Source organism: Bos javanicus, chromosome 7 (genome assembly GCF_032452875.1).
Source record: "Bos javanicus breed banteng chromosome 7, ARS-OSU_banteng_1.0, whole genome shotgun sequence".
Classification (NCBI taxonomy): domain Eukaryota; kingdom Metazoa; phylum Chordata; class Mammalia; order Artiodactyla; family Bovidae; genus Bos; species Bos javanicus.
This window is the reverse complement of record NC_083874.1, coordinates 77,711,552-77,724,965: the sequence shown is the minus strand read 5'-3', so window position 1 is coordinate 77,724,965 and position 13,414 is coordinate 77,711,552. Positions and strand designations below refer to the sequence as shown.

The 13,414-nt window shown below is 35.1% G+C and overlaps 1 long non-coding RNA gene across 1 annotated transcript in view; it reads right to left on the bottom strand.

Annotated features, from left to right (window-relative positions):
• Nucleotides 1-13,158, bottom strand: part of LOC133252060 (uncharacterized) — a 707,608-nt gene extending 694,450 nt beyond the window's left edge. The window contains exon 1 of the long non-coding RNA XR_009737797.1: nt 13,111-13,158. This is a non-coding gene — a long non-coding RNA (uncharacterized LOC133252060). The remainder of the gene's footprint in view (nt 1-13,110) is intronic.
• Nucleotides 13,159-13,414: the final 256 nt, after the last annotated feature.

Genomic DNA, 13,414 nt, shown 5'->3' with positions numbered 1-13,414 from the left:
ATGTTAGGTGTTAGCTATATACTTTTATTTACTCCATGAGATGAAGCGTTATCATTCTATGCATTAAAATTCTTGCAGGCAGTACAATTTCACATGCATTACTTGTGACTAACTTGGGCTTGGTGTTTAAGGTTATAATATTACCATTAGTAAAAATGAGGAGGACCAATATACAATATGCAATACAAGACAGGGGTCTCTCATGAAGTCAGTGCAGACTTTGTTACAGGTATTGTTAATGCAGCTGAAGTCATGTGTCAATAAATGTTGAAACTAGGCTGGGAGAACAAACTAGGAGATGATGACAATTAACTCATGACACCATTGCTTAAACACAAGAGTGAAGAAAAAGGACAAAGATCCAAGTACATAATAAACCAAGAAAACTTCCTATGATAAGATTACCTACAGATCAGAATCCCCCATGGTTACTGGCAGAATGTGAAAAAAGTTCTTGATCTTGTGAAGTTAGAAGCCGGTCAGTCAATAACAAAACTAGAAATTTGTCAAGTGACTGTATACAGGATAAACAGCTATCAACTTTTCTCATGAATGCATGGACAGGTATCAAAGAAAAAAGCAAGAGAAAGATCGTGCATATTTCATTAAATTAATAATAAATAACTTTAATTTTTACTCAACTGACTTTCATACATAATGCCAGTTATGCTTAATGTGATTCTACTAGAAAACACATTCACATTACTAAATGCTTAGTAGTTTACTCTTCCAGCTTAATATAATGAGACATTGTACATTTCTTTGGCAGAGGAGCAGACAGTTACAAAAGTACTACTAAAACTAAATGTTGTTGCTGCTAAGTCACTTCAGTCATGTCCGACTCTGTGCAACCCCATAGATGGCAGCCCACAAGGCTCCCCCATCCCTGGGATTTTCCAGGCAAGAACACTGGAGTGGGTTGCCATTGCCTTCTCCAATGCATGAAAGTGAAAAGTGAAAGTGAAGTCGTTCAGTCATGTCTGACTCTTAGCGACCCCATGGACTACAGCCCACCAGGCTCCCCTGTCCATGGGATTCTCCAGGCAAGAGTACTGGAGTGGGGTGCCATCGCCTTCTCCGAAACTAAATGTTACTAAATCCAAAACTAAATGTTATGGATTTGTGAGATATATGCCACTAAGTTTTACTATATATCCAGTTTGCAAAGAAATATACTTTTGAAACACAGAAGATAATTAGGCAATGGATAATTCAAATTAGAATTTCTAAACTTGTTTTGTTTCTAAATTAAGGCCAATAATAGCCTGTTTTGCTTCTCTATTTTTACAAGACTTTACATTTTCAAGACTTTGCCAATAGACATTAACCGTTGTGGTTCAATCCCATAAAGTATCTGAACCAGTCTTCACTGAAACAAGGGATATATCAGAAGGATTCTTAAATCAAATCTCATTCCTCAGACTCATGACTTGTCACATATTTAAGTTACTTTCAAGCAAATCACATCCCAAAGTTAAAGGTTTCAACAGCAGGCCTCAGCATTTATTTCCTGAAATCGCTCAAGGCTGTGTCCCACTTTTACAAAACTGGTTCCGGAAACATGCAAGCCTGTAAACAAACATGGGCTGTGAATCTGTTCCCTCCCCTAATGGAGGATGTCACCTTGCCCTTACAACTTGTTTAAAGAATGGTGCAATGCAGCAAGCCCACACTGGCTCTTGATTTTGTTAATTTTCGGGAATTTTGTGAACTTTTGCTCAATAAAACCATGATTTAAAATTAAATGTTATAAACTTGTAGTGAAATTGATTATGTGGGGTAAAAGAATAGTAAATATCGCAAACTCAACACTTCTGGATTGCCTTGGGAGGTTACCATCACAAAACACCAGAAGTTTCCCATGAGTCCTGGAGGCTAGAAATCTTAAGTCAAACTGTCCCATGCTCATGCTAAAGGCTCAAGGGAGAATCCTTTCTTGGTTTTCCTAGCTCCTGGGGATTGCTGGTAAACTTTTGTATTCCTTAGTTTGTGGCAACATAACTAATCTCTGTCTCCCTTTTCACATGACCTTCTTTTCTGTTGCTCCTTTTAAGAACACCGTCATTGGATTTAGGGCCCACCCTAATTCAATATGATTTCAGCTTAAATTGATTATGTCTCCAAAGACCATATTTCCAAATAAGGTTACATTCACAGGTACCAGAGATTTTAAAATTTCATAACTTTCCTTGGGGACCCAATTCAACCAACAACTTCCGAATTACTTAACTACATTTTACTTTATGTTATATTCTTGGGTTTATAGTAGAAATATTTACACTACAGCAAACACTACAAAACCTGGCAAAAACTACAAATGAAGATTTGATTTACATTTTCTCTACAAGGCCAGAAGTAAATATTTCAGGCTTTGTGTGCTGCTTTGTCACTGCTGTTCAGTCACTAAGTGGTGTCCAAGTACTTGCGACTCCATGGACTGTAGAACACCAGGCTTTATAGGCTCCCCTGTCCTTCACTGTCTCCCGGAATTTGCTCAGATTCACGTCGCTTGAGTTGGTGCTGCTATATATTCTCTGTAGCAACTACTTAACTCTGCTTTTATACAGTGAAAGCAGACACAGGCAATATACAAACAGGCTTAGCAGTGTTCCAGTCAAACTTTATTTACAAAAACAGGGAGTAGACCAGATGTACCCTATGGGGTGATAGTGGGCTGACCTCTGGTCTAGACTTAAGAAAGTAACATATAAAATATTAACAGGGTAGACAAATTTCAAAATGTGTCGCATCTTTATCAGTTATTTCACTAATATCACAAAAATTGATGAAATATGTTTAGTTTTTAGAAATTATTACTATTCACTTCAACAAAGAAATTAATTGCCCAAGTCACTGATGAATGTAAGTGAAGTTCCAACACATGTATTTTTGTATTTTCGTACTTTTTGTTAGAATAAAAATCAATACTCATGTCAGAACTACCATGTTAATCAATCCGTTGCAACCATGAGTTAGTGACAGACATCAGAGTTTGGCAAAAATTAAAGGACAAAATTAAAGAAGATGCTTCAAGAACAAATTGGCCATGTGGAATTTAAAGAATATTGCATGTTTCAATATTTTTTTGTAAATTCTGTCCTATACATTATAAATTTTATGAGTATGCATATATACACACACTTTGTTTTTCTAGAGAGTTGCTTGTTAAACTTTTTTGCCAGTACACCACTACACAAACTCCTGAGTGTTGTAATATTCCTGCAAATAGTAGTACATATATTGGGAATGTAAGCTCTGATAGGATGGTGATAGAAGTCCAAAACATAAAAGAGTGGAGAAACAAACATTTTTACCACTTCCAAAGACTGATCAAAACTTCAACCTTCAAAAATACATTCATGAGCATTAACATACATGATTAAGAAATCAGAACCCAAAAGAAAGCCTCACAAATGAGTAAATATTTAGTACTTTGACATTTAAATTTTGTCTTTCATTAGATTGTAATCTCTACATTTTTTTTTTTTTTTAATAGCACCTACCAAAGACAAGTGACACCAAGTTGCAATGACCACCTGGATCATACCTAAATTTTTGACATCTTTGCTACACTATGGCTTGGGCCACATTTTTATGGCCAGCTAGCCCTTGAACCTATGTCCTACTGCTTATGTGCTTTCCATTGGATATTGATTCGTTTCTTTAGCCTTTCTAAAGGATAAGTTCCTTTCATTTCTTTTTCTTTAACTATAGATTGCTAACATACCTCTTAGTTCAGTTCCTCTACACTAGAAATATTATGAGAACTAAAGGAAGTAAAACATAGAATCAATCCTAAAGAAAATGAACCCTGAATATTCTTTGGTAGGACTGATGCTGAATATGAAGCTGCAATACTTTGGCTACCTGATGCAAAGAGCTGACTCACTGGAAAAAACTCTGATGCTGGGAAAGATTGAAGGCAGGAGGAGAAGGGGGCAACAGAGGATAAGATAGTTGGATGGCACCACTGATTCAGTGGATGTGAGTTTGTGCAAACTCCAGGAGATAGGGAAGGACAGGGAAGACTGAGTGCTGCAGTCCATGGAGTCACAGATTCAGACACGACTTAGCAATGGAAGAACAACAATAAAACATAGTAAGTGTTCTTCAGAGAGTAAGTGCCAAACAAATGTATGCTATAACCATCCCTCCCACTAATTTTGCTATTACTAACATAATTATTAATTTTCCCAGTAGGCATCAGTTTTCTGAGAATCCAGGAAGCCTTTGTTAGGCTCCATGACTGGATATAAATGATATCTGGAAAATAAAATATAAATAATGCTATTTCTATTCATTTTTCTCATAAAAGTAACAGAACTAGTCCTGGTGGTATCATGCCATAAAATACGTCATGTCAGAAAATGCTCTGGTCTCAAATAGCTGCATCCATGCATGCAGGCACCTACCCTGGCTGATGTCAGTGGATGGAAATGCATGTTGAATTCTATCTAACCTCCATCACTGCATGTAAAATCAAGCCATCAACTAAGGAGTGGTTATGGCATGATCATTTTTACATTGTGTGACATGTTCCTGTTGTACTGTCAACAAACATAAACTTTAATCTCCACAAAGAGAGCTTCTGTAAACCGTATGTCACACTAATGCTTTTATTTTGCATGCCGCTTTTCCCCGGAGAAATTCCTTTTACTGTGATTTCTTTACCACAATTGTAATTCATTTCTGACTGACATGCTGACAAAACTATTCCATTTCTTTATATGATTGTACAGTCATTGATTATTTCAACATATTTTTGCTCTCTCTTTTTCCTTTTAAAAACGAATACTGTTCCTATTGTCTGCACAGATGGCTTTGAATATACATTCAAGTTCAGGGATCAGTACATAATCCTCTCTATTAGATTTGCCATGCTTAATTTGAAATTTCATATCTTGACTTTGGACAGCAGATTGAAATCATTTCCTCATCACCAAAAACGTCCTTTAGAATTTAAAATTTATCAGAATCAAAATATCATGGTTTTAAAGACTGATGTGGCCTGTTTACACATAATAAATGAGAAAAATATTGAGAAATCAATGGAATCTTAAATTCAATTTTATGTCAAATTAGACTAATCCCAAAATGGGAAATAGGGATTGATAGTTTTGCTAGATGGCTGGATAACAAGCTAGTGATGCCACTACCTTTCTCCAAATATTTCTTTTTTACTCCTAAAGACATTTCACTTGTTCCTCAAGACCATATTATTGTTCTCTATTCATCTTGACTCCTCATTAATTTATGAGCATCATTCTCGATACCACTTGCCTCCTGCAGATATTCTGATTCTAACTCACTTACTTTCCCTTCTGCTCAAGTGAGATGTTTAAGAGTAGGGAGACCTATAGAGACATTCAGAATAGCTTTCTGTTTAGAACAATGGATCTTTCTCTTTTTCATCACCCTTGAAGATAAGAACTCTGCTCACCTAAGTCTCTTTACAGTTTTTGGAAACAATGTAATTTTTTACTAAACATGTATTTTGTTGACAAAAAAAAAAAAAAAAACTAATGAAATCGCACAAACTCTCCTTTCTTATTTCAATCACAATAAGTAATGTTCTTGAAGAAATCAACTTGGTTCCTATTTTATTAAGATCATTCTTCCTCACCCCTACATTTTTCCTGGAATCAGTTCCTTTGCTGAAGTGCCACCTATTATGATCATAAACGTCAGTACATTTCATCCATAGATGATTATTTTTTTAATTGAAAAAATGAGAACTTTCAAGACATCAATTCACTGATGCAGTTCAGTGTTACAGAAAAAGATGAAAGTAAAAGAAATTTAAACAGCCTTTGTTTTACACACAGATTTAAGTCAGGTTTAATAAAACAAAGTTAATTTTACTGTAAGCCTCACAAATTAAATTTTTAAAAATTGTCTGAATTTGACTTTTTCTACTCTGTTTTAAAATTTATAATTTGTCATCTACTGAGAAACTGATATCAACTAATGAGAAAAGTGATATGTTCTCTATTACATTTGTCATTTTACAGCCCTGAAAGATGGACATATTTCCATGAATTCAAAAATTAATGGTTTATTGATTTCAACTATCCAGAGGTGTTTTTGATTGCCAGGTATTCACAATGTGGTGGTAGATATATATTGCTCGTTTTATCTGCATTTGGAATCTTAATTCAAAACTACAAAGTGTCGCATGAAAAAAGCTGCAAACTACAGTAGACAACTGTGCTGAAGAGTGTTCTATGGCTAAAGAATTAAAGTGTTATTGTACTAAGCTACGCTTTCTAACATGATGCTTAGTTATGTCTAGGTTTAAAACTGTCTTCTATGTTTCATTTTCCTTGAAGTCCAAAAAAGAAGAAAGATACAAACATCTTAGATTTAGTAGTCATACATGTTACTATCTTTCTCTTTATTGTATGTTAGTCATCCAGTCGTGTCCGACTCCTTAAGGCCCCATGGACTGTAGCCCAATAGGCTTCTCTGTCCATGCGATTTCCCAGGCAAGAATACTGGAGTAGATTGCCATTTCCTTCTCCAGGGGATCTTCCTGATCCAGAGATCGAACATTGCAGATGTCCCGCATTGCAGGCAGATTCTTTAGGGTAATTTTTAAGCACTTGATTTAGGAAGAAATAAAAGGTACCATCTGAGCCACCAGGGAAGTCATCCTCTTCATTGCTCATTCATTAATAAAATGTGAGATCAAGATCTAAATTTACGTTGAAAAAATTTCTGGTGATTCAAGAAATTTTAATGTCCTTTTTTTCATAACCCTTTATGTTTTTTAATAGTCATCGAATTGTTAGTTTATTTTGTTATTGTTGCTAGCATTTTTCTTTATCTTTCAATGCTGATTTCCCTTGAACAAACAAAAACATTTAGCTAAACTGATAAAACTACTGCAAAACAGGTATCTTACCTTATTTTGGCCTGACGCCAACAATGTTGCAAATTATTTTCAAAATCAAGACACAGGTAATCCTGTCAATCACATTCTACAAAAGCATAAGGTAGCATCATATTTTTTGCACCTTTAATGTCTTATAACTCTACCGTAACTAATGGAGCTTCTATTCTCGGAAATTGAATGGGGAAGGCATTCCTGTAGAGTGTACCATTTCCAGACAATGTTCTCTTAATTTTTTAATGCAACTATTATCATGATTTATAATTGCACTGAAGGTTCTCTGTAATCTTTTTCAGGATATGTTCATTGTTATTAGTGAAATCCTTAACTCCTTAGAAGGGATGTTTCATAAACCTATTTTATAACACTTTACTGAAAAAGGACGCAAACCTTACTTTTTTATGGATCAGGTTAACACCTGCACATCTTGCAGGTCCTTAGAGATCCAAGTAACTCTAATTTACAGGGGTGTTGAATTTGAGGGTAATTTTTGAGCACTTGATTTAGGAAAAAATAAAAGGTACCTATTGTTTTATTAATATGTGTCAGATTGCTAAACTGTTTTCTATATTAGAGAAGCTGCAAGTTAAAATCTATGATGTGATTTAAAGACATTGGTAAAAAGTTGTTTCTTTCTTTTATAATCATCATTTGATGAAAATTTCTGCTAACTAATGAATTCTAACTGTGGAGAACATATCAAAATGTGTTTCTATAACCATTGCACTGGCTTGACTCAACAATGCCTAGTTTGGAAGAAAGCAGAGGTACTTTAGCAATATGGAAAATGTGTTCAAACTGGATTAGAATTCCAGTATTATAATTTTTTAAAACAGAGAATTCAAGAGAAGGAAAGTCCCTGTTGGACTATGTCAGTAGGGTCTATTACCCAAGATACTGGAGGGAACTCGCTATAAATACGTTTCAGTCTTATAGCAGGAACCTGGAGCATGGTGGAGAAGCATGGCTCCAGCATATGAATTATACATGCCTCTTGACAGTGTATCAACACAATAATGGCAAGATAGAATTTCAATAAATTGTCTTCTGCCTTTCCAAATTTATCAAAAGCAAGTTTCAGTTATGGCTAAGTTTTGAACATAATTTCTAATTTATCCAAAAAGTTATGGAGGAAAGAAAAATGTAGTGCTAAGAAATGCATTTAGCAAGCAAAATTAAATATGATTTTGAAATTAAATGTTTATTTAATTATCCTTTTAATGTATTAGACACTGGAGGTAAAACTTGAAAAAACTTGAGTAGGAATTAGTATCTGTCACTCTTATCAATATTTAGTCAGTGTATACAAAACAAATTCAAGAATAAAGTGGGAGTCAACAATTGGGAGAGGGAATGGCTATTGAATGACTTCTAGAATAATCTAAAGAAAATGCAAAAGGATCAAATCAAATAGCTGCTTTTGGGCACAGAATTATCAGAATTTTGGACCAACTCAACTATATGATTTTAAATCCAGAATGTGAGTGTAACCCATATAATAATAGAAAATAAAAAAGAAGGGAAAATGAATCCAGGTAAATCAAACTATCACATCAATTATTAAGGAGTCTCCAAGACACAAGTTTATATATATTCTATTACAAGAGTATAAGAATAGGGAAGAAAAGTTCTTGCAAGGGGCTTCATGTTACAAGTAATACCAGCCATTTTTATATTTGGAAGAAGTTTCTAATTTTACCAGAAATCGACAATGTATTCATTCTAGCTAAGTGTAAAACTGCAGCGCACTGCTTGTGCCCACATCCTAACAAAAAGCCATTTTGTCAAAGTAAAACTCTAAAGGAGATGAAAAATTATCCTAGGATGAAAGAAGAGAAAAATATGAGAACATGTCAGCAAATTTTGTTTTATTTTTAAATAGAATGAGCATTAATCATGGATTTTGAAAAGAAAGAAAAAAGTTAGTAGAGAGAGGAAATAAAATAATATCAACATGAGCCATACTTTAACATCCTAATGTTTTGTTGCCCTCTCAAAATTTTTATGAGATCTGCAGGTTTAAAGAATGTCCTTACCTTTAGTTGCTAAGTTGGGAAGCATTTAACTATTATTTATACTAACTAGATATTTTATAAAAGAAGTGTTAAATTCAGAAGTTGGATTAAACCATCAGGAAACACATATTCCAGTAAAACATTAACCACATGTCTTTAGACAATAGCAAACTTTGGGGTTTACCACATTAATTTCAACTGTAAAAAAAGTCCTTTAAAAATCTCTTCCTCTTCTGTAGACTCTAAAGTTTCTGAATTGAGATTGCATATGCTTTTAGTGTTCACTCTAGGTTAATTACATATGGTGGCCACGTCTCATTTTGGCATTCCATGCTACACTATTCATACTATACTACTTAATTTATAATCTGGCTAGATCACTCCATTGTATAACAGTCAACTGGAACATATTTTACTATCTTAGTTCCTAGAAAACCACTGTTGAGAATGAAATGGACTTAAATTGGCATTTCTCACATTATGTTAGGTTTCAAAAGACAGAGGCCAGTTGCTTTTAGCTAAATCAGACAAATGGTCTTGCCAAAATTTGCCAATACCAAATTCCTGGGCTACACATGGATATCATCATCTATTAAGGCTATCTCCATTGCTGGTAAAAATGAACATATTTTTTAGAGATTCACAGTTAAGAAATCCCAATCACTGCTGCAAAAACAGAACAGAATATTCTATCTTCAAAATGTCACAAGCTAAGATATTTAGGTCTAGCATTCAACCCACTCCAGTGTTCTTGCCTGGAGAATCCCAGGGATGGCGGAGCCTGGTGGGCTGCATTCTATGGGGTCGCATAGAGTCGGACACGATTGACGTGACTTAGCAGTAGCATTCATTTTTGTAGATCCTCAGGTTTTAAACTTTCTCTTCCATAACATTTCTTTAGTAACTATGTCTTCTGCAAATGTCTCATGATTTTTCCTCTCCACAAACATCCCAGAGAGAAGAGTGGTTTCCTGTAGGTGGTCATGCCCTGTCTGATTTTCTTAGCACAGAAATTGAGTTTTTCCCTCTGTGGGTCCCTTTATGACAATGGTCTTTGCAATATATAATCAATGCAAATACTGGGGGCATAGGAAAGGTAAGTCATGGTGTTTTATTTGATGAGATAAGAGAATAAACTACATCTATCATATTAAAAGATACTTCCAGCATTCATCATTGAATGAGTTCATTTTGCTGGAGGAAAACAAATACCCAAGATGATGACAAATATAACAAGCTTGATAATTATTTGGAAATAGAAGACAGAACTCTGAGAGCTCCAGGGCGGATGGCAAGAGGAGGGAAGAACTGCTGTAAATGAGTCCAAAGAAAAGTGTGTGTGTGTCCTTTGAAATAACAGAAGGCAGATAAGAGAACAAAATGGAGAGAAGAGAGGAACAGACAGAGAAGGCAGTCGACAGTGCAAAACCCTACAGCCAGGGCATCAAGAGAGATGACTCACCTTAGGGCACCAAGGAATATTTTACATAACTTTAAAGTCTAATTTAAAAAATACATTTTTGTTAGGTGGGGATGGTATGATAACTGCTGTATTATTAAAAAAAGCTCTGCTGTAGTCATAACATGCCTGTATGAATGAGCTGACTTGTGGATATTCATAAAAAAATATGAGTTTCATGTCTGCATGGACATGGTAAGGAATAGAAGCTATATGAAGACACAGCATGAAAACCTTGATCTCATTAGGGATTTGCAGAAATCTCCTTGAGAACTTTGGTATAAATGGAATTGCAGTTGGGGATGTACCAATTTTTCCTGGAATGCATGAAACAGCTTGCATCTGAAAGAGGTCCAGCTGATGTCTGAACTCTGCACAATTCTTAATTGCAAAGGTTCAGGTAAAGTCAGTGAGTACAACAATGCAGGCAGGAGACACTAGAGAGATTGGAAATGATGGAAACTTAGGATCTCCCGGCGTTTCCAAAGAGAAACACTTTTCCTTAATTTCACATCATTGTGGCCATATGTGGATGGCCACTCAGTGTCACTTAGAGTAACCACATTTTTTCCATGAGAAGATTCAAATTAAATATTTAACTAAAATATCTTCATTAAAATGTCTGTGATATGTTTCCAAGCCCTGATATAAAGAGCTGAAATTTTATTGTTATAAAATTAATTAAAATGGTATATAAGTTTGTTCTTTTTCCGCTAATAAAAAACACAAATCCAAAACATTTAATTCGCCACTCCTTAACATATGACTCACATTTAATAGCCCAAGATTGAATTCCAAACACCACACCCACATTTCAGGAAGCAGTATGAAGGCGCTTGACAGTGTCAGAGAGAGTGAGATATTCTCTGAATTGTCAAAAGAAACTTTCTTCTTCACGAAGGACAAAGACTTGAAGCAGCTGTCTCTTGGGGAAGGTTTCTATAAGGCCACCTGAAATTCCAAATATGTACCAGTGACTCTGAATATTCACTGGAAGGACTGATGCTGAAGCTGAAGCTCCGATACTTTGACTACTTGATGCAAAGAACTGACTCCTTGGAAAAGACCCTGATGCTGGGAAAGATGGAGGGCAGGAGGAGAAGGGGTTGGCGAGGATGAGATAGTTGGATGGCATCACTGACTCAATGGACATGAGTTTGAGCAACTCCATGAGATAGTGAAGGTCAGGGAAGCCTGGCATGCTGCAGTCCATGAGGGGGCAAAGAGTTGGACTACTCTTAGTGACTCAACAACAACACCCAGTGGCCTAGACTCAGTCATGTGGTCACATTTGCTATTAAGGAACTTTGGAAATATCGTCCTCTTCCAATTGCTTATTTGCCCATCTAAAATATTTATTTTGGAAGAAGAATACAATAAAAGCTTGGGATGTTCAGTCTCAAAGGATGACTATAAAACTCCCCCTCCCCATCCATGAAAAATTCTCACTATAATGAAAGTAATCCACTAGACAAAGTGTTGTTAATTTTACTCTCTAATGAATGTGCTGGTAACATGCTACAAAATGAAGTTCAAAACCATTTCAAGACATGTGGAGCTATTTCCAAAAGAACTGTTTTGAATCATTGATGTTTAAGATATATTTCAAAATTAGAGAAAAACTGAATAACCCATGTTACAGATACCCACATCCCCAGCAGCTAGACTTAACAGATATTAACACATTTCCATCTAAGTTCTCTCTTTCTTGAAACAAATTTTTAGGGAAAATTCCAATATGCAAAGGACTATGTGGAAATGAACTGTTTGAGGAAGAATGAAGGCTCAGAAAGGCTCAGAAAGGTGCACCCTTTCTTTGTGCCACTCTCTATACACCAAATCTCCAATGTTCTACTGAGTATTAAGCTGGCAAGATCCAAGGAGGCATTGATAAAAAAAGAACAAACAAGTGCTATTTCTGAGCCTACTAGAATTAAGACTTCTACTACACAAACTGGAAAAATGAATCTGCATGATGACATTATTTATTCTGACTTTCTTATTTCTTTGCATTCAGAGTGACTTTCTGAAAAGAAGAAATTCTTTTAGGAAATTTTTTTAGTTAAAAAAAATGCAACTTTGGCCTCAATTCTCTCTATTTGAAGATGATCCTGTATGTCTATCTATTATGCACAGTGAGATGAAGTATACCATATAAGTCATCTGTAAGAATACTATGGCTTTTGATTTTACACAACTGGTTATAAAATAAATGTTTTATACTTTCATAAAAGCAAATGCATTTAAATTTCAAAGAAAAGCAAAAATTAAATGATGCTAAAACATGAAAACACAATTATATGATGATCAACCTTAGTCTATGACCATTTGCCTCTGAACTTGACTATGAGACACACTGAGATACCTAGTTAGATATTGCCCTGAAATTTTAAGCACTGACTTTGCCATACTAAATTGAAAGGAAGAAAATAATGCATGGAATAATGAGACTCACAATTCTAAAAGAGGAATTCATCTAGAGTTTTTCTTGCCACTTTGGCCGTGATCCACTTAACAATATGGAACAGTAAGGTGGTTGGCACGTGGAAAACACGGGTCTCAAAATGTCAGGGACAAGTGGTATATTTCCACGTAGCACAGCCATAGCAAGCATTTTATTTCCCCCTGAAAGACTCAATTTGTCTAATTTATCTGAGACATGAACCCCGGAGAGTTCCTGAACAAGTTCTATACAATGTATTCTGCACACTTCAAAAGTAAGAAATAAATATGATATGACTTACCCTGACCTCCTTTCCAGTAATTCCTGACTTCACTCAGTCCTCGTTTCTAAAGAAAGAAAAAGCCAGAAGCACTTATTGTTAGTGTACCTACCAGTTATATAATTTAATCCAGAATACAATTCTTCAAAAATTAACTACTGAATAGCAGGTCTGTTTTCTTCTTCTTTTTCTTAATCTTTGACAAGTTGCTGAAATTGATTCTTTTAAAACCATTTTATTGAAGCATATCTGACATATGAAAAGCATACATATTTAATGTATGTATATGACTTGATAAACTTGGAAATAAGTATGCACTCATGAG